This window comes from Sinocyclocheilus anshuiensis, unplaced genomic scaffold (genome assembly GCF_001515605.1).
Source record: "Sinocyclocheilus anshuiensis isolate Anshui unplaced genomic scaffold, SAMN03320099.WGS_v1.1 scaffold206, whole genome shotgun sequence".
Classification (NCBI taxonomy): domain Eukaryota; kingdom Metazoa; phylum Chordata; class Actinopteri; order Cypriniformes; family Cyprinidae; genus Sinocyclocheilus; species Sinocyclocheilus anshuiensis.
The window spans coordinates 1,248,776-1,269,123 of record NW_015542358.1 but is presented as its reverse complement, the minus strand read 5'-3'; the positions used below and the strand labels follow the sequence as shown (position 1 = coordinate 1,269,123).

The window sequence follows — 20,348 nt, the reverse complement described above, 5'->3', positions numbered from 1 at the left end:
TTCTAAAGCATATATTAATCTTATAGTTAGTGTTAGTTTCAACATATACTAACACATTATTAAAAACAAAAAGTCTAAACATATTATTTAATGGACCCAAGATAAAAAAAAATGTATTAACTAACTATAGCTAAGATGAATAAATATGGTAAATACGGTTGCTTGCTGTTTTTTTATGTTAACTATGGGACCTTGTTCTAAAATGTAACCAAATTTGGTAATCAAATGTTATTTTAAACATAAGATTGATAGCACCGTCCTGCATCATATTTACTAAATGAAATTCAATACATGTTTCTTACTAATTTTGAAGTGCTGATTCCACACTTTTCACACTTCATCTCAAAATATGATATGCATTTCAATTAAGCATTTTTGCTTTTGACAACCATGCGTGAGGTGAAGAAGTCTCATAGTATCCCTTCATCATCAGAAAAAAAACAGCCAAAAAGACAAGAGTCCCATCTTCCTCTGAGCCAGGTTACAACTATTTGTTCAGTTCTCAGCATATTGTGAAATGTATGACATTATTTTATGCCTAATCCTGATTTGAAGGTTAGAATTATGGTCAGTGACAGATGAAAATGTAATCATGACCCAGATGTTTTCTGCTACATCTGTAGGTGTTTTACTACATCCAAAAAATACAAGTAAATTACACAAAAAAATAAATAAATGATATATACAGTATCTCACAGAAGTGAGTACACCCCTCACATTTTTGTAAATATTTTATTATATCTTTTCATGTGACAACACTGAAGAAATTATACTTTGCTACAATGTAAAGTAGTGAGTGTACAGCTTGTATAACAGTGTAAATTTGCTGTCCGCTCAAAATAACTCAACAAACAGTCATTAATGTCTAAACCGCTGGCCACAAAAGTGAGTACACCCCTAAGTGAAAATGTCCAAATTGGGCCCAAAGTGTCAATATTTTGTGTGGCCACCATTATTTTCCAGCACTATATCCAGAATATATATTTCCAAATGCAGGGCTGTGTAATGTGCATTTATAATGTTATCTTAATGTAAATACATATTAGTGCATGCAGAAATTAATATTAACCTATATTAATAAATTATTTAAAAATAGAATCCATTGTTAGTGCATTGATACCTAATTCTTTAACTTATTAAACCTTGATGCACAAAAAAAGAGAGACATAATTTTGAAAGATGAACCTAAATCAATATTGCATAGACGTTCGGCCTCTTCAGAAGCTACGTTTCATCACACCTCTCATCATTACCCTCTTAATTCCCTCACGTGAGCAATTATTTGTTGATAATAATGATAAAGCCCTGCCAGTAAAGTCAGGGTGTGATCTCAAGATCACATTTGTTGCTTGTGTCGCTTTCACGTGTCATTTGCCAGGTAAAACGAGTGGAGTTTTACTGCCAGACCCGCCGAGTTAATATCTGAGCGCCATTAGCATAAACACTAATGAATAAAAGTAGCCAACCAGGGAATGAGTTAAATGACCTTAGGCCTCCAATCTTTCCTCTGGTCAGAAAGTGTGAGCAAAAAGAAGAACGTAAAAAGAAGGAACTGAGCGAGAAAGCGGCTCAATCGATACGCCTTTACGCCATTACTTGCCAGGTTAATGCTAGCGTTATCAATCAAGCGCATTGGATTCCTAAACCACAATGAATACAGATCAAGCCACCAAATAATATGCACACATAAACATGCTATTCTTTGGCAGATTGTCCCTCTTCCTCTCCCGTCAAGTGTCTTCCAGGAAGACGGACACGGGAGGAGGAGAGATGGCTTCATGTCTACTGGTGTGGATAATTGAATGTTGGAGCGTTCTTTCTGTCCTGTCTTTGTTGTTCAATCAATATCCAGCTCCCACAGGAGCTAATCTGTATTAGCGGAATTAGCTGCTCACAAACCCAAGATGTCTGAACCTCTTTGGACGGCGTGTGCAGCAGACGTTCATGTCAGCTATCTATCTCCTCACAAAGTGTATAAAAGCTGAGAGCGAGGGTAATGATTAGCGTGCCGATCGACAGAGCGAATGAAATGATGGCCCTTGAATGCACAATGGGACGGTAAGGTCAGAACTCACTGGGCTGGAGTAGGTGCCACTTTTGTTCTTTGTACTTTTGTACTTTCATGACACTTCCAGGCCCCGGCTTGCTACAATGGCCCGCATAGCTGTTTTTATGTAAATGAAGCATGTGGTTAAAATTTAAATGAATGAAAGTTCATTCAAAAAAAAAAACACATGGTGTCACCTGGCAGGTTGCATAATTGGTTATAGATAGATATGCGCACTTTATCAGTACCATCATTTATCAGCCACTATTAGAGGTAGATTTATTTATTTATGTAATGGATATGCATGCTTATTTAAAGGTAATTTAGATTTATCTTAATGTTCACTTAAAGTTAATTTTAAAAACACTAATAATTTATTAACAATGTTAAATATAATATTTAGCAAATCTCAAAATAAATATCCTTTTTCATATTTAAATGTAAATAATATATAAACCACAACTAAAAACTAAAAAGCGACAACTAAAACCAAGCCTGTTGAGTTTTTCATAAATTATAATATCAATAAACTAGCTTTAAAAATAAAGTATTTTACGTATTAAATATAATATAAAATATTAATATGTTTCAATGTTTGACACACATGTAAATATTCATAATATCATTCATTCATACATGTCTTAATCTTTACGAATGTTGTAAAATTCAGGATCAAAACATTCTGAAGCCATTCAAAAAAAAAAAAAAAGTAAAGATAAAAATAAAATAAATAAAATACAATTTTTAAAAAGAAGAAAAAAAAAATACACATCCATAGAAAATGCATCAGTAAATATGTATTTACATTAATGAGCTGAGTTAAAAAGAATTTTAGTTTTAATTAGACAAATTATTATAGACTATTATTATTATTATTGTTATTATTTATAATAGGCAGTTTGTTGGGGGTTGGTTGGGGAGGGTTTAAGAATGTAAAAATACAGTTTCTGTACAAATAATAACATTTGCCTTTGGAATAAAATAAAGAGACATTTTTTTTTATAGAATTGTAATATTGGTTTATTGGTTATCGACCATAACATGAAACTAGTATCAGCTTATAAGTATTGGCCAGAATTTAAATGTCAATGCATCCCTAGATGTAGACTTTTGTTTGTATGTGTGTTTTTTAATGAACGTCTCAAATGCTTGCATGGCTACATAATTCACATTTCTGATTATCCATAAAGGCGTCACTCCTAAATTCAAACAGTCCCTGCTGTAGATGTTCTTCCTGTGGCAGCTGAGTTAATTGAACCTTTACCACCAATACTGATCCAATTTCACAGTGGCATCACTGAATCCATTCACAGCTCATCAGTTACAGACCGGCTTCATCTGCCTACTGCATAAACACAGACACAATCATCTGCTGATGACCTGCGCCACTCCAGGGCCGTCAAATGCCCAGCTCAATCATAACCCACCAGACCTCTCACCCTGGCCGCAGCCCTTTCCATGTACATCAACCTCGCAAAATGTTGAGGTCAATCGAAACCAGCGCCACCTGCTACCCGAACGCTTTTCCTGCACTGCACTGTGGCCCGCTGGAACTCAACAAATAAGGTCTGTTTAACACACTCTCAGAAAAAAAGGTACAAATCTGTCAAGGGGCAGTACCATTTCTAAATGGACACTTTTGTACCTTATTTACCCCTAAAGAGTGCACATTAGTACCTAAATGGTATGTAGTAGTACATAAAGTGTACATAATAGTAACTTTTGAAAGGGTGCAGCCCCAGTGACAGCTTTTATACCTTTTTTGTGTACCTTTCAGATTAGAATATCCTACTTTTGACATGAACAAACAGGTAAAAACCATCTTTACTCAAATAAAATCAAACCCATCCATACCATTCTCCACTCTTATTTAACACACTTAACAATAACAATGGCTTTTAAATAGTTATAGATATTTTAGTACTTTAAACGAAAATGAGAAATGCAGCTTTTTACATTTTATTATATGTCAATTAATTTTAATTTTATTTAAAGTATTTTATTTTAGTTTTAGTTTTAGGGGGTGTTCATGACACAGTTTTCAACTAAAAATGACAAATAAAATGTGTTTTGAGTTTTTATGCTTTAATGCGTTTTGGAGTACGTTTTTGAAAACAATACCATTAGTGTCTCCATGTAAACTATAACAACGTGAATTTGTAGAAACGGTGATGTCATGTGCATGTATTTGCATGTTCAGTCTGTAGGAATGCATATTTGCGCAGATGCATAGTGACATCGCCAACTAGTGGCCTGATATCCAAAATACAGCATTTTTTTGTCATTTTCACAGATCCATGTGAACGAGGACTGTTTTGACAAAATTGTTGCCTACGCAGGAAACTTTTCAAAAATGCAAAAAAATTTTAGTTTTTTTTGTTTTTAGTACAATCATTGTCGTGTAAACATACCATATGTAAACATGCCTAAAACCCCCTTAGCTGTTATAAATTCACTGTAAACCACGGCTTCACGGGGCTTATTGCTTTTATAAAACAGTTATTCCATATACGTAGTAAGGCTTCACAAAACAAAACAGAGCAAATAAAGTGTAATGATATTAATAAAAACATCATTCTTCCGCCAAACAATGTTGTTCCTCAGAAACGGTTGTGGTTGCAACAAAGTAGTTGTCGAGCAACACACAGACGTAAACAAAGGTGTATGTTTTAGAGTAATTTACAACAGCTTCGAACGCAGCTCAGCCAATCAGAATCAAGGACCGGAACTATCTGTTTTATAATGACCCTGCTTACTAGTCTCGGCAAACCTTTGCAATGTTAAGCAGATAATTTCAAATAATTCTTACGTCAGAGGTTCTGGCACAGCCTAGTATGTGCATCAGGCAAGGAAGACTGCTGTGTTTGCTTATAAAAGTCGAGAGAGTACCGAGGTGAATTAACATTAGGGACAAGAGGCCTAGCCCCACTAATTAGAGGTGAAAGGGAGACTGTAATTAAATCTCAAAGGATGGAAGCCGAGGAGCCAGAATGGAAAAATCACACACTCTGAGTCTGTTTTCTCACTGACTTGCTCTCCTGTGAACTGTGATCTAGACACAAACGCTAAACACATTCACTCTTTCTCACATTCGCGTTACAAACACAAAAACAGTCAGCAATAGGAGTAATATTTAAAAAAATATGAAACAGTGCTGTCAATATAAATACAAAACATTTTAACATATACATTTTTTTTTTTTATAAAAAATTATAACATTAAAACTGCAACCTGCCACAGTTAGCTGCAATATATATAATTACAAAATAGTATATATTACAACATATATGTATTGTACACATTTTGCAATATATTTGTATTCTAATCTTCAAAAATGTTTCCAGAACAATATAATACAATATAAAAAGTCTTTCAACAGCAATCATGGCTTAAAAGCTACTGGAGAGTTTAGTAGAGTGTGTGAAGAGAAAGTCAAAGCATGATAGATGTGTATATTTAGAGGCCTTACAACAGCTGAGCTGAGTTTCTCATGTCAGCATCAGATAGGATTTATCTATTCCAGCTGTATGTTCAGAGATGGCTCACGGGCCAAACTTCATCCTCCGAGGGCATGAGATCATGCCATTACTAAAATACTACACTAAAATACTAAAAGCTCATGCATGCGCACCCTAACGTGATATTAAAAACCACTGATAACGAGCTTCACCTCTCAAGAACTTCAGCGTCCTCAGCCAACCTTTATATCAAAGTCTTCACAAGCCAGATTACTTGTCAACATCCTGAGGCGCAACACGTCGGATTTGACCCCTGTTCTACCCAACACACACAAACACACTTAATTTCAATGATTTCAAAGAAGATCCAGAAGGCAAAAAAGATTTCAGAGCAAAACTGTAAACTTAGTCTAAAATAACACTGAGGCAGCACTTTAATAATAACCATGTGTCCGGCCAATAACCACGGAGCCTTAAAAGATACAGTATCACCCCCAAAACACTCTTTTGACTCTTTTCATTTTTCACAATTATGACTTTTTTCCCCTTAACTGCAAGTTTATATCACAGAATTCTGAATTGATCTCAAGATTATGACATTTTTTCTCATAATTATGAGTCATTGTCTTTCAATTGTGAGTTTGTATTTCACAATCCTGACTCTCTTTCGTAATTTTGAGTTTAGTCTGATTTGTCTTTCTTGTATTTGTAAGGGAAAAAAGTCAAAACTGAGAGCTAAATAGTTGCAATTACCTTATTTATTTATTTATTTATTTATTTGTTTGTTTTTTTGTTTATTTCTTTGTTTGTCTTTTTATCTATCTATCTATCTATCTATCTATCTATCTATCTATCTATCTATCTATCATCTATCTATCTATCTATCTATCTATCTATCTATCTATCTATCTATCTATCCTGTGGTGGAAGCAGTAATAAGTCTCTCATTATGAGGAAATGTATCATATCAGAGAGACAATTATTGATAAATTATATTTTATATTAAGCAAAATCTAATTGCTAATTTATTGTGGGTTGTGCATAAAATAAGATAAAAAGAACATCCTGCCACTGGAGAAAGAAAAAAAATGATAATTAAACAAAATATCCTGACTTAAATACGTTAAGCTCAATCGATTTGTGATAATACTCATATTATGCTATGCTATATATACTGTATATATATATGATATACAGTATATTGTTGTTAACATGATTTTAAAGGTGCAAAAAACAATGCCGTGCCATGTAGAAAATGACCATATAAATTAAAAAACTTTACAGCTTAAATAATACACATTTTAACAGAATTCATGTAAATGCCTTTATAAATTAATAAGCTTCACATCCTTAAAAAAATCATCTTTTAAAACCCTCCAAAAATAGGCCCCGTTTACTTTTCATTGCAAATACTTCACCTTAACCTCTATTTTGTGCTACCACTATTGTGGATAAGCAATCTGTGCCCCTCAGTAAGCACTGCTAGCAAACAAATGTTTTAATTTCTCACAAGAAAAAAAAAGGTGTTGTGATGGGTGTGATTTTTGTCATTCAGTCACTCCCATGTCATTCCATTCTTGCTAAGTTCATAGTGACCAGAGGCTGTCAAGTCCCAAAAAGAACTAAAAAGCACCATATGCCACCAAGTCCATATACCTTGTGTATTATATTTCAAGTATTTTAAAGCAATACAAATAACAATTTTAATTTCAGTCTATTCCTCACACAAAGTACAATTTTCATGTTTGGATAACTAGGGCTGTCAAACGATTAATCGCGATTAATATAAGAGTTTTTATTTACATAATATATGTATGCATACTGTGTATATTTATTATGTATATATAAACACACACACATACAGTATATATCTGATTGAGCTTAACTTGTATTGGACATTGCAATATTCCTTTAATTTAATTCTCTTAGAACAACTTAAAATAATTCTTAGGTATATTCTTGTAACACCTACAAATTGTTGTAATGAGAAATGACCGTTCAGAAACAAATTGAGTACAACAAGCAGCAAATCCCAGTGTCCCCTAGTCAGGTTAGATGCCATATTGAATTTTATGTGAATGAATGAAGCTTTTAAGGACAGACTTACAGTCTTTACAATGGCACGCACTGCTTCAAGATCCGAGATCACGTGATTTTCACAACTCATCAAAAAAAAATTTTTTTTTTTTGGAAGATGTTTCACCAACAGAACTCTGTGCATGTTGTTAATCAGAAGTACAATCCTTTGAACATACTGTACTTCTCAAAAATTAAACACAGCACTACCCTGACTAAGACCTATATGTGACCCTGGACCACAAAACCAGTCTTAAGTCGCTGGGGTATGTTTGTAGCAATAGCCAAAAATACACTGTATGGGTCAAAAATATAGATTTTTCTTTTATGCCAAAAATCATTAGGATATTAAGTAAAGATCATGTTCCATGAAGATATTTTGTAAATTTCCTACAGTAAATATATTAAAACTTAATTTTTGATTAGTAATATGCATTGCTAAGAACTTCATTTGGACAACTTTAAAGGTGATTTTCTCTTTTTTTGCACCCTCGGATTCCAGATTTTCAAATAGTTGTATCTCGGCCAAATATTATCCTATCCTAACAAACCATACCTCAATAGAAAGCTTATTTATTCAGCTTTCAGATGATGTATAAATCTCAATTTCGAAAAATTGACCCTCATGACTGGTTTTGTGATCTGTGGTCACATATGTACTATAACTGAAAACAGAACGCAGTGATCTGTAGGGTATGTGGCCATGACATAAGAACACGATGTATATCAACAAAATCCAGCAGTGACACTTGGGAAGGTTGGCACGCTGACATTTGGGTTTTAGTTATTATGACACCCATCCAGATCCTAGGCTGCTATGTCCATCGGAAGATCAAGAACGCTCTCGCCGCACAACATAAATAACACAGGGATGACACTCAAGGGTTGAGTTTGACGGTATGTCCAGGGTCGCACGATCACGTCCCAAACGGTCTCTCAAGGGAAGGCCCGGCCCGGTGAAGAAGGAAGGAGGGCTGGGAATGGAGAGGTTGGCCAGCGGCTGGCAGCCATCGCAACAGCTGCGGCCGCCACTTGCATTCTGCCTGAGCCAACGTCAGTAAATAACCACATGCCCTGACTAATTCTGGGGGCAGCGATGAGGAGGGGACAAAGGAGACTATGGTTCTAACCAGTTGGGGAACTGTGATAATGGACTTTCAAGGGCTGGACGTACACACTTGAGCATTCCATCCAGAACACAAGAGCCAAAAATACAGAGTACAGAGAGGGTAGATTTACATTTGCTGGGAGAACAACAAGATCCTTAGGCACACATCTAGAAAAACACAAACCTATCCAAAGGTCTGTCCTGCAAATTAAGAGGGGAGATGATTGCATTTTGTCAGCCCAGCGGATGTGTTTGACCAACAGACCTTTGACCTTTGCTTATTTAAGTATCACCATGATGGACATCAACTGAGTTCTGGAAATTTTTCCGAATGCTTTGAAAGGAAGATAAAGTGATGATGGGTCAATGTCAGGGTTCTGTCACTTCGGTCTAGTTTATTCTTAGTTTTGTGACAGAACCCTGACACTCCTATATTGTCTTGTCCTTGTGCAAGCCATGCGCTCTCTCATCTGCGTGCCTTGTTTTATGTCGTGGTGTCTTGTTCAGCTTCGGTTTCGGTTTCGTGCATATATGTTTTTATGCATATATAAATCAATGCAAATTCTGATTAGATATTTAAAAAGAAGATATAAATGTTTTCATATAAAAAGTAAATATTGCAATATTATAAGTATTTTCATATCAACATTTTTTTTCCCAAATATGTATTTCATGCAAGTACTAAAATGATCATAACCAAACTAACCAAAATCATTAAATTATTAACTAATCACATTCCTAAAGAGGACACATCATTTTTATATACTGTATCTGTGAGAAACTCTTGCGACCTATGGATTTTCACAAGACTATGGCACTGGAAAAAGATACTTGTATCATATTCCGGATTTTGTTGGAGCCAAAATTCCATCTGAGATCCCTTTATTATTTGAATTATTTCTCATAACAATGGGAGAATAAAATGAGACCTTTGCTTAATCTTCTGCTTCTCAGATGCTCTACAGTGTTTCCTCTACAATAGAAAATATTTGCAGATATATCAAAATCTGCCATTCCCATGTCAGAGAACTGTCATCAAATACTTCCAATACCAAATTATCTGAGCTATGCTGTCTACATTCATTTATTAGCTCTATGCTCTATTGCATGTCAACAATCATCTCATTTATTTCTTTATGTTTTCAGGAGTACATCAAGTTTAGGAGTCAGCCAAACTGAGAACTCTGATACATCTACCAAACTGTGAAAGAACAAACTCTGAGCAATACAATTTGTTCTCTGGGATGATTTTGTGAGTTGGCTTTTGCAGTTAGCGTTTGACTCATGCCTCTTACATCACCATGTGCCAACCACTATCAGGCATAAATTAGTATGAAACTAATACCCAAATCTGGCCTTTGATCAGCTGCCAGACGCACTCTGCACCCAAACAGTGCTGTTCACCCTTCACTTTCACTTAAGCACCAAAGCCAAGCACACGGTGCACTTTCTCGATCTCCTCTCCCTCTTGTCTTCTCTTGCCAAACGTTCACATTCATTTGTTTGGATCGTCTCCACCTCAGGGAAGCTAAGCCGCTAACTGCTTCATTCATACGGATGACATCATTAAATCCTTTCTTCGACATTGGCTGAGTTAATCCCGCTCATTCTCTCCCTGACTGGCTCTATTATGAAGCACAAATCCTGAGGGTTTTGACGAATGGCCTGTTCTGCATTTGAGAGGTACCCACGCTGTCACCTCCTCCCGCCTCTGTCCATGCAGGGAGAGCAGGATCGCTCAAGTAGAGCCACTGAGTATCCAGTACTGGCAAACAAGTCAGGTGACACTCGCATCTCTATTATTAATGACTAGAGCAATGCACCAAAAATACAAGTACTTTAATACCAAGTTGAATAGGAATATTGCAATTGGATGGATGGGTGGATGTATGGATGGATGGATGGATGTATGGATGGATGGAACGATAGATAAATAGATAGATAGACAAAAGGATAGAAAGATGGATGGAACAAAATAATGATCGATAGAACAATAAAAAGGCAGACAGACAGAGAGACAGGAGGATGGATGGATGGATGGATGAATGGATGAATGAATGAATGAAACAATGGATGGATGGAATGATGGATGGTTGGAAAAATTAAATGAGATAGACAGAGAGAATGATAGAAGGATGGATGGATGGATGGATGGATGGATGGATGGATGGATGGATGGATGGACAGAAGGGAAGAAAGTTGGATGGAACAAAATAATGATCGATAGAACAATAAATAGACAGACAGACAGAGAGACAGGAGGATGGATGGATGATGGAATGATAAAATGAAGGATGGAAGGATGGATGGATGGACAGAAGGATAGAAAGATGGATGTAACAAAAGAATGCTCGATAGAATAATAAACAGACTGAATGAATGAATGAATGAATGAATGAAACGATGGATGGATGGATGAATGGAATGATGGAATGCTAGATAGATAGACAGACAGAAGGATATAAAATGAATAGTTGGATGGAACGATAAAACGATGGATGGATGGAACAATGGAATGATAGACAGATAGGCAGACAGACAGAATGACAGAAAGCTGGATGAATGGATGGAAAGATAACAGAATGATGGGTGGATGGATGGATGGAATGGGTGGAACAAGAGAGAGAGAGAGAGATGGCAGTAAGCCGTCTCCTTTGCGTGACAGCGTTGATGGGATTGCGGCTGCAGCTGGGCGGGTAAGAGCCTCAACTATCCAGGGGCAAACTGGGACACCTAAAACAGACAGACAAATCTATAATGACTGAGCCACTTATCTGGGGTCAGTTGGGCTGACTGACCACTGTTTCTTTAATATTACAAAACAACCAAGGAGATCTGATCTCACATCAGGTGTTGAGACTTGGAATTGGGAGTGCGAACCTGACTGGAAAAGCAGTGTTACTTGATGCCAGTCTCAACAAAGGCAAACGTCACTAGTGCTACTGCTCATACTTAGAGTAAAGGATTTACCCTAAACCAAAGTATTATACTTTGTTGTGTAACCTGTCTCAATGATTGTGCTGTGAACATGAAAATACAGCTTCATAGAGTTTGCTGAGATGAGTGAGCTATTATTTTTGCAAGCAATTGGGAAGAACATATTGAATGCAATGCAGTACTTTGAATAAGAGCATATAACAATACACTGAAAAGTAACCAGGACACCTTAGCAACCACATAGAAATAAGCTAAAAAAAAAAAAACTCTGATAGCAACCACATAGCAATACACTAAAAAAGCACACAAAACAATTCAGCAACCACATAGCAATATGTAAAAAAAAAAAAAAAACCTTAGCTATGACAAAGCAATGCACTAAAAACAACCAGATCAACAGAAGTCAAGAAAACAACACACTGCAACTGACATGCTAATTAATAATAATTAAACATCATCAGTTTTAAATAATCATGCTGCAAATACTCAATGCAACTAAATGCAGAAACATGTTGCAAATACTCACAACACAGCCAAATACAAAAATGTGCTGCAATGCAGACAAATATAGAAATGCACTGCAAATACAATGAAACCAAATACAGAAACATGCTGAAAATACTCACAATGCAACCAAATACAGAAAAGTGCTGAAAATACAATGCAAATAAAAAACAAAAACAAAAACATGCTGCAAACACTCACAATGCAAACAAATGCAAAACCCACTGCAAATACTCACAATGCAAGCAAACACAAAAACACGCTGCAAATAGTCACAACACAAACAAATACAAAAATGTGTTGCAAATACTAACAATGCAAACAAATACAGAAACACACTGCAAATACTCACTACGCAACCAAATACAGAAACACACTACAAATACTCCCAACACAACAGCTACTCACACTGCCACAACTAATACAGAAATGCGCTGCAGATACTCACAACACAACCAAATACAGAAATGTGCTGCAGATACTCACAGTGCAACAAATGTGCTGCAGATACTCACAACGCAACCGAATACAGCAACGTGCTGCAGATACTCACAATGCAACCAAGTACAGCAACGTGCTGCAGATACTCACAACGCAACCAAATACAGCAACGTGCTGCAGATACTCACAACGCAACCAAATACAGAAATGTGCTGCAGATACTCACAACGCAACCAAATACAGAAATGTGCTGCTGATACTCACAATGCAACCAAATACAGAAATGCTCTGCAGACACTCACAATTGCAGCCAAATACAGAAAAGTGCTGCAAATACTCACAACACAACAGCTATTCACAACACAGCCTAATATAGAAATGTGCTGCAAATACACACAAAGCAACCAAATGTAAAAGCACGCTACAAATACTTACTACGCAACCAAATACAGAAACACACTGCAAATATTCAACCAAACACAGAAACATGCTGCAAATACTCACAATGCAACCAAATACAGAAACACACAGGAGATACAACGCAACCAAATACAGAAACACACTGTATACTTACAATGCACCCAAACACAGAAACATGCTGAAAATACTCACAGAGCAACAGAACACAGAAGCATTCTGCAAATACTCACAATGCAACCAAACACAGAAACGTGCTGCAAATACTCAACCACATAACAATTTGCTAAAATAACACCCAGAACACCTTAGCAACCACAGTGATGCACTAAAAACACCCTGAACACCTTATATGCTGTGCTAAAAACTAGCTACTGTTGTATTAAGAGGTATATTAAAGTTTGTTTAAGGTTTATTATTAACTTTTACATATGTTAATTGTGTCTACAGAAACTAAATATATGCACGGGCATTAACCATTAATTATTTCATTAAATATTTAATTAGAGCAGGAATTGGTTAAACATGGCTTACGGGCAAAACAGAAGACTCCCCTTTCTATATGTCTGGGATAATAATCAACATCATTTTCTGACGTGGAGAGGAAACCTGTTTTCTTTTCTGTTTTCATTGAATGCGAACACACATACAGATGGGACAGACACAAAGTGTGTCTAAATCTCCATCCTCCACAGCTCCTACAATACTGCTGTCTCATACTCTCAGACTGTCTCTTTTACATACACAAGCACACAATCTTTTACCAGCTTACTCATCATCAGCCTGGGGTCTCGCTTAAAAAGAGCAGCCACACAGAGCTCACTAGCAGGCTTCTGATTGGCTGAGAAAAGGGAAGTATTAGTTGTGCTTTTCCTCTCCTTCTCTCTCTCTTTAACTGTCTCTCCATCTCTTTCCCTCCTCCTGTCAGTGAGCGGATGACAAGCGTGTAGGGCGATCTGTCACCATGCTGGCATCAGAGAAGGACAGAAGATGTGTCACAGATAGAGTGTCACGCCTTAGCTGCTCTCCTGTAAGAGATGTTGCATGCCAATGCCATGCTGTTTGAGTCAGAGATTAACATAAACACACACAAATATACACATGGAGAAACCATAAACAGGAACAAAGATACACACACACACTGCCACAACAAGTGCGTTTTCATAAATACCCACAGCAGAACCATGCAGATGCGAGAAGTGTTTAAATTCAGCCTTTAGGTTTTAGTTTAATATGAAATTCAACATTTGCTCTCAAATGTGTTCGCAATTAAGAACTTCTCATTTCCAACCCAAACCCATTGTTGCAAAGTAATTCAGAATTTAATATAAACAATCAATACATATGTATTATATAAGGTATAACAAATCTTTAATAAAATGAAGATATATTCCCTGCACTGATATTTAATTTTTATTTGTATGAAAATAATGTCAATACATATGAATGTAAACATTTTATGAATATTAAACAAATCTATTCAATTTATGAATATATGAAATATATTCAGTATTTACAATTCTATCAGCATTTTGTTATGGAAAAAAAACAATAAATGCATAAAAACCCTTGCAATATTTGCTATTTTGTGATTTAGTTAAATAACATGAAGGCACATTCTCCACACTGATATTTTAGTGATAATTTAATAGATGTTTTGTTATATATATATCTGTATGCAGAAAATTAATAATGCATACTTTTAAGTAGGTATACATATGTATAATGTTATGCATATTAAATGAATATATTGTAGTGAATTTTAATTAATTATTTTTGAATAAATGACATATTCAATTTTTATGGAAACAAAACAGAGATTATTAAAAACCACATACATTGGAGGAGGGGAGAGAATTTTTTTTTTTTTTTACAATTTTCATTCAGAAATTGGTAGGATATTTCACAAATAATTACAGATCATGTATGTATGTATGTATGTACTGGGGGGGAAAAAATTTTTTTTTTTTTTTTTTTTACAATTTTCATTCAGAAATTGGTAGGATATTTCACAAATAATTACAGATCATGTATGTATGTATGTATGTACTGTATGTATTTATTTATTTATTTATTTTTTTTAAGTAGAAAGACTCCAATAATATGTAAAACGTACTCCAGTTATATTATTATTATTATTATTATTATTATTATTTAATTATTTTGTATTTAATTATTTAAAAATCTTTTTACAGGGTAATTATGGTAATTTACAGGGTGAGTACAAGGACAAATTGTGAAATGAAGTGGTCATAGATATGACACGACTGTAACTGCTGTGATCTGTACATTAAAATAGGACCAAGGGTGAAAGCCAAACCAAAACAAATACTATTTGAATGGGAAATAAAGCGAACTCTTCTCATTGTCATCAGGAAGTGGTTCTCAGCACCTTGTGTTATCCACATGACTGCAGGTGGAATCAACTAATTACTATCTACAATCTACTGAATCACTTCATGAACAGAGGAAAGCCCATAACAATAGGCCACATTCTTACCTGTGGCTGAAAACCAGTGGAAGAGCTGGTTCTCACGCTCACAGATAACACCAGCCCCAATGTGTGACTCGTGAGACAATGAGAAATTAATAGCACTCTTTTCCCCAAAAAAACATTAATGAATGGAACTGATTCGAGTGTAACTCCACCATCCCGAAACCAGCAGAAAACGCCACGACTGACCCCACATCAGCGGTACAAGCTTAGAGTATTGACATACAGAGAACTATGAAGTCTTGTGTGCTGCCGTGCACTCTTTGCTATTTATCGATCTGACTGGGGTTCATGGGACTTCAAGCGAGACGAGTTCCAGCTCAGCCACGCTTGGCAGACTGTTAGCAAGACCTCATAGCTGCAGAAGTGTGAGGGCGTGAGGGGCAAGCCTGAATGTCGACCTGCCTTTTTTCCTCTTGTAAGCCAGCGGCGCTGTGTGTGCACACTCCATACTCTCGCCCATCGCCGGCTGAGTCTTTATGGGATTTCCAGCTCAGCAGAACGCACCTGTTCTTCAGACACAGAACCCCCCCACGTATCAATCAGACCACCGGGCCACACCACCATTCATCAGGCGGCACGCGATGCTCCGGTGGCTTCAAACTCACACGCACACAAAAACACATAAATGAACACACACGGGTATGTTTTACCGCCGGCCGCCAATCACACATAACCATGGATCGGGACTGCTGTGAAGGATTGTTGGCTGGGGTTTGAGGGAGGGGGAGCCTGTGGGGATGTAAACGAGGAGTAAGTGAGTGTGTCTGGGAATGTGTGTGTATGTGCACGTGGGTTTGTACGCTACAAGAGCACTGGGCCGCGATTGGCCATAAATAACCTGAGACTTTTAACCAGCAGTGGGACTTGTGTTGGATGATCCACATTGGTTGCTATTCACAATTACGGTTAGATCAGGCTCACAGACCACACAAAGTCTCTTCGCTGATGCATTTTGCAGACAAAACTGAAAACTGCAGTTCCAATCAGATACACAAGTTCTTGATATCAGGGTCTACAGGTTTTTAGTTGCCCACATGGAAACAACCTCATAAGGTATTACATATCACAAGGGATTCTGGCACAATAATTTTTTTGTTTTTTTATAGCAAGTAAACTAGATATCCACTAGCAGAACTGCATATCTGCCACTTTTTTTCTATAGTGCAAACTGTCACTATTGTGCAACTGTTTGAGTTTCTATTATCATGTTGCCAACTACTTCAGATTTGTTCGCCTGCACTCAGCTGGTTCTCCTAACCTAAGCTGGTCTCCCAGCCTGGTCAAGTTGATTTGTTGGTTTAAGAGTGGTTTTGGACACCTTTGGGAAAGTGCCATCTAGCTAAATTAGGTAAACACCATGTAGGCCAGGCTGGAAGTCCATCAGTTCCCCACCTCCTCATTAGGATATGGACTTTAATTGGTTTATTGCCTTGACCAAATTCTCTGGTCCACATCTAAATCAATAATTGCTCCAAACTCTCTATGTTTTAGCTTATAAGCAGTTATGCTCTGCTTAGTTATGGCAGGTAAAAAGGTAAAAAGAAGTTGCTGATTGCCATGTAAAATAAAAACCAACAACCAGTCAATTGCCCACCAAATACCACATATGTTCTGGAATGTATATTAATTTAATGAGAGTAAAAAAATTAAATAAATAAATACATACATACATAAATGTGTTTTATGTCTGCAGAATAATCGGTGCACTTTTTGGACAGACAAAAATTCTAATCCACAATCACCACATATTTTTTTGTGATTTTGTAAATGTTTATTTTTTTATATATACTTTCGAGATTTGAAGTATGCTACAAGTACAACACTTTTTTTTTCTCTCGAAAGGTTTAAGTTGAAATGACAGGAATTTATGAAGTAAATGATTCAGTAACACTTTAGAATACATTATTCACCATTAACTATTAAAAGTTTTCCCTCAATAAACTCATAATTACTGCTTATCGATAGTAGGTAATGTAGTTGTTGTAGTAGTTATGTTTAGATATAGGTCGGGTTAAAGGATCTAAAATATGGTTATGCAGAATAAGGCATTAAAATGTACTTTATAAGTACTAATAAATATCCAATATGCTAGTAATATGCATGCTAATAAGTAACTAGTGAATTTGTTTCCTTAATCTTAAGTCTTGCCATTAATTTCTACTCCCTTGCATTCAAATTTGAACTGTTGAACTCTGTTCCTTTTTGCTAAATAAAGTAATATTCATGAACTGACTTGGAATTTTATATGCATTCTCAATTCTATGATGAATGGCACATGACTGTAGAATGCAGAGACCAGAATATCATAGAGATGTAGGTGAGGGCTCTCCTGACAAACGCCAACAAGCTCCTAGCAACCATTCAAAACACTCTAGCAACTACATACCAGCATGATAAAACATCTTGAAAACCTCAGAAACATGCTGGCAAACACTCAAGACATTTTAGCATGTTAAAAATCTAGGGTAGGCTGGGACACCAGATGAAACCCCAGCTAGACCAGGCTGGAAGACCACCAGATTTCCTCCTTTTCAGCATGTTGTTATTTTCCTTTTCTTATTAACAAACATAATAGAGGATAAGACCTTTAATTGGTTTATCCCTGTTCTACATCATCATCAATGCTTGGACCAAACTCTCTGTTTTTGCTTAGAAGTGGTTCATTTTCCTTTAGATTTGGCAGGCAAACAAACATGACAAGCTGCAGTTTGCCATGTAAAATTATTTAAAGCCAACAACCAGACAACTGCCAAGCAATAAAGTTGAAAAAGGCACATCTTATCTGTCATCTAATAAAAAAAAAACATTGTGTTGGCACTCAGACCTCCAGTATAGTAAGACAAAAGGAGTATTAAAATAATCCAAAACCACCAAACGTCAAGATATTTCTTTCTTTTTAATTAAGTAATTAATTCATTCATTCATTAGCACACTCGCTCATTAGTTTGTTTTTTCGTTCATTTATTCATTTGAAGAACCAGGATTCCCACAGACCTGTCAAAACTGAATATATGAGGTAGCCTAATTATAAAAGTTTCTATACCTGAAAAAGCAATGCAAATTAATAAAATCTTCTACATGGGCATTTTTATAATGACTATACAGGATTTATTTTACTTTATTTAATTTTTTGTATTTTTTTTGCTCCTAAATTGCATGTAAAAACAAAACAAGATATATTGGTCACACTTTATTTTAAGGTCCAATTCTCGCCATTAACAAACCATTAACTATGACTTTTGCCCCAATAAACTTATAATTTGCTGCTTATTAATAGTTAGTAAGGTAGTTGTTAAGTTTAGGTACTGGGTAGGATTAGAGATGTAGAATATGGTCATGCACAATATGTGCTTTATAAGCACTAATAAACACCAGTATGTTAAAAATAGGCATGCTAATAAGCAACTAGTTAACAGCGAGAATTGTTCCCTATACTAAAGTGTTACCGATATATTTTGGTTGTTTTATAAAATAAGCCCCAGTGTAGAAAAGACCAACACTGTCCATGCTCGAACAATACAGGAGGATCATTTCACATGGGGCTTCAGCGAGGAGATCTCGAAGCCCGTTGGTTGTGTATTGTAGCATTGTGACAGCTGGCATCTTTTAAGAGCATCGTTTTTCATAGTCGCACCAGTATGACATGACACATGCCCTTCTGCCACCATCAGTCACCTTAATACCACGGCTCCGGCTCCTCAGCAATGTCATCATTACATCGCTCTTCAATTACCCTGACCTCCACGCACGCACTGGACTCCCATCCCAGTCCCGCTCTGTTGCTGCAGAAGGTTAATTGAAACAGAATGCACAGCTAATTTCTTTTCTAACGAGAGTGGGCGAGGTGTAATAAGTCAAAGAGACATTGCAGGCCTTCCTTGAAAGAGCTTTGAGGAGAAGAGCACTCCTTTGTTTAGTGGGCTGGCAGAATCGCAGGCTGAAGATGTGTGTGAGTGTATCATGTGTGTTTGAAACCAAACGACTGAATCTCATTAATCTTCAAGTAAATGTCTAGGTCTGACTGTCCTATTCACGCCAGTCTCCAGAGCCCCGGGCAGGTGAAGGATTGGACGCTCGAGGGCACAACACAGGTGTGGAGAGGTCGATGGTTTGAGTGAGACTGACTCCAGGTGTGTCCTGAAGGGTTTGAGTGGGTCATCTTGTGTTCAACTACTCCTGTTCTGAAGCATGTGTGTGTGTGCTTGGTCCTGGGGTCCCACTGTCCTGAAAAGTGTATTTCCAACCTGCTTAAGCTCACCTGCCTGTGTATTTTTAAGCAATACTGAAGCCCTTGATTGGCTGCTTCCGGTGTGTTTGATAGGGTTGGAGCTGATCGCAGGGTAGGGTTGGGAGAAATAACATACTGCGGTTTTATAGGATTTATATGAGTTTTAATGAGTTAAAAAATAATTAAATATTTGGGGGGGACAGCAATTAATGCAAAAGAACAACCATCTCACACAAGGATGGGCCACACAAGACTTATGAGCATCTGTGCTCACCAAACTAAATTGTATTAATAACATGTCAGAAGACTAGTAATTATCTCTAATTGTTAGTAAATGACAAACACAAACTGTAATCTGATCATTTATGCCAACTGAAAGTTCAAATATAATGTTAAAGAGTAAATATATCCACATAAATCATAAATAAATAAATACATAATCTAAAATACTATCCTTGAAAATATGCCATTATTTTTTTAATGCATTTTATCATTTTATATGCATTGAATGCAGATATATTTATGATTGCACATTTTAATGGTATTTAGAGATTATCACAGTTTTTTGTATCCATTCACAGTCATAATGTGTGTGTGTGTGTGTGTGTGTGTGTGTGTGTGTGTGTGTGTGTGTG

The 20,348-nt window shown here is 36.3% G+C and overlaps 1 long non-coding RNA gene across 1 annotated transcript in view; it reads left to right on the top strand.

The window, feature by feature from the left end:
• The first annotated feature begins 19,863 nt into the window (after nt 1–19,863).
• The window catches only part of LOC107691872 (uncharacterized), a 13,541-nt gene continuing 13,056 nt past the window's right edge, over nt 19,864–20,348 (top strand). The window contains exon 1 of the long non-coding RNA XR_001634583.1: nt 19,864–19,873. This is a non-coding gene — a long non-coding RNA (uncharacterized LOC107691872). The remainder of the gene's footprint in view (nt 19,874–20,348) is intronic.